The sequence below is a fragment of the Poecilia reticulata genome, linkage group LG13, assembly GCF_000633615.1.
Source record: "Poecilia reticulata strain Guanapo linkage group LG13, Guppy_female_1.0+MT, whole genome shotgun sequence".
In the NCBI taxonomy this organism is placed as follows: Eukaryota; Metazoa; Chordata; class Actinopteri; order Cyprinodontiformes; family Poeciliidae; genus Poecilia; species Poecilia reticulata.
Genome location: NC_024343.1, coordinates 1,918,997 through 1,922,034, shown reverse-complemented (window position 1 = coordinate 1,922,034; position 3,038 = coordinate 1,918,997).

Below are 3,038 nucleotides of genomic sequence, written 5' to 3'. Positions count from 1 at the left end.
TATATATATATATATATATATATAATTGTTTTAAACAACTGAAAGTAACAAATTTACTTGATGTATCTAGAAAATACATAAAAACACTTAATACTACTCCTTTAATAGATTTGCTCCTAAAACACAATAGTTAATTTGGGAAGACTGATTAAAATGAGGCAGAACTTCAGATACAGTTACTATCAAATAGTCTGTAACATGTGGAATAAAATATTAATTGTATAAGAAGGAGGAATCTTTCCTCCTCCTTTGACCTTGTAGTGCACAGTTGTTCTATACAGCAACCACATCTAATATCTTTACACAAATCTGTTTGTTTCAATATCTCCAGAGATCTGTGAGCTCAAGTTGCAGGTCCTGAACTCTGACGCTCTGTGCACTCTACTGCAGCTCAGGCAATGTGTATATGCAGCAACTCCACACACATTACCAATTTAAATGTTGCCTTGGCGTAGTGGGCTGCAGGCAGCTAGAGAAAACAAATAAACCAACAGTTCTTTCAGGTCCGTTATTTCAAATCTCATTAYTGACGCCCTGAGAGAAACGGCCAGAACTCCGAGACCTTCAGGATCGCAGCTGCATCTGCAGGGCTCCCTGTGCGAGGCCCTTAGTGAATACATCCATGTACAGAGCCATAATTAGACATGCCTTCCAAACTCAATCCCATTTCAAAGAGCTCCTGGGGGAGATATTACGCACCCTGTAAACCTATGGCCCCTGCCTCAGTCATCGCTAATTACATTCCCAGTTCAATCATGTGGAAACAAACAGCAGTAGTACCAACCAAAGCAGTAACAAAAGAAAAACAGCTTGAGGGTGACTTTTTTTTTTCTTTTTTGCATTTTAGGGATGATCCCACCTGTCTAAGAGATTTCTGAAACTATATCTGAGTGCAACTTTTTCACCCAGGGGCAAGATAATGGAAAATGGGGAAACTSCATTAGTGTAGTAACAAGGTAACGGGGGAAAAAATTTTTGGGAGGTGTGGAGAAGGAGAACCAGCTCCGTGCCAAAATGTCAGATGAGTCAGAGGCATTCTGGGAAGAGCATCTGCCATGGAGGCTGAAAATTTACAATGACACCATCGCCCGTAATAACAAGCACCTGCAGCCGCTCGGTGAAGGAGCTGTCTGCTCTGAATCAGTGGGGGATGTAACACTGATTAACCCTGAGCGCCTGTAACACCAGATAACTGATGGGCTGCCACAGGGATTTAACTGTAAAATTCTGCGTGGATCCCTGCAACAGCCAAACATGGACACTTGATAACCTGCTCAATTGTGGCGACTCATTTAACTTTCTGGAGCCCSAAAACCCATGAATTGTGAGAAAGTACTGACAGCAAACACCCTTCAGATGTAGAAAAATTTTCAACTAGCATCTTTACAACCAAAACTTTCAGCAGATGTTAAATGCAGAAGTGCATTTGGGATTATCCCCTCTGAGTCTTAGTGGTCCRGTGTTTTCTACGGGTCATTGGACATAGCTGACTCCACGCTGATTCTGGAACAGTATTTTCTCTAGTTGGTGGCAGGTTTGTTTGTTTCTGGCAGTCAGTGGGAGACAAGGTACCTGCTGTGCTGTTACCCTTTTTAGAAGAAGGGTGTCGTTTTCATTTGGGCAGTTCATCAACACAGTTTTCTATTGGACTTTGGTGGCTGAATTGGTTGAACTAAGCAAGTATTAGTAAGCTTGATTTATTCCCCTAACATATTGATAYAGGCTTCATCTCCATCTTTTTATTACTAGACATTTTTCACTGTTATGCCCTCTTCATCTATACAACATGACTACATTACTTCAGAGAATGTAAGTATTTGGGGTCTTGTCCGGGATCAAACATAGGTGAGCTTGTCTTCCCAATTCATACCTGGAAAAAATTACACTTCCCATATCCTACACAGTATCAGGAAATGTAAAATTTTGTGGGTTTAACTGTGCAGCTAGTTGTTGAAAATGCAACTGTAGCTGCACCAAGAACCACTGAAGGAAACAACATAGAAACTAGTTTGATTAAAAGTAGTKCTTAAATTGTTGACTGTGTTGTATGACTTTGTATTGTTGTATTTTWAAAACACTTAAAAGCTGCCTTGTTGCTGAAATGTGCTATACAAATAAACTAGATTGATAAAAACCTATGACTTCCATCTTTACAAAATGTARACAGAATGAGTGAATGAATTGTAGCAGTTAAAACAATTTGGGGGCTCGTCTAGGATCTAATGAGAAAGCTTAGCTTGGGTTTTGTTTGTGGTGGTTTTAGATACGTTTTCACAGCTTCTTTCCTTAGCTAAAATGAGCTTTTTGACTTGTTAGTATAGAAAGCTATAGTCATAGAGAAGGCAGAATGTRTCCTAATTTTTTCATTTTGACTGACCCAACCCTTTTCTTTTGCTTCACATAGCAACAGTAACCTGGCAAAATCGATGGCAGGTTAACAGCCATACGTTGCTTGCAGTGGTTGTGATCATCATTGTATCAGTGTCTTCAGCTTATCAGAGTAATTATCACTGAGAAAGCTAACCAAATTGTGGATGAGATGATCCCTGCTGGCTTGTAACACTAGAGATGTTTATTTTTGTTTGTGCTGATGTGTGTGCGTGTGTGTGTATATGTGAGAGAGTGATGGTAAGATGAGGGGAATGGAAAGTGTTTTTTGTGGTCAGCGGAGATTGAGATGCAGGAGTGTGTGTATGCGTACGTATGTGTGTGTGTAGGTCTAAATAAAGTTGTTGCTGATCCCACAGGCACCCCCCTCATTGCTCCAGCTGTGATGGTGGTGAAACAGACATGGGATCTAAATGCTCACTGTGGCGACATGCAAGAGTGTCAAGGTGGCTGAGCGCAGCAGCTCGACGCCTCTCTGTCACTCTGATCAGAGCTGCTCCGTCATCCAACACACACACGCACGCACGCACACACATGCACGCCCCCCGACCCCCCACCCACACACACACACATGCACCACACACACATGCACACGCACACACGCACATTTGCTTGCTGCACAGATGAAACAGGAACCGGCTGCTATGGAG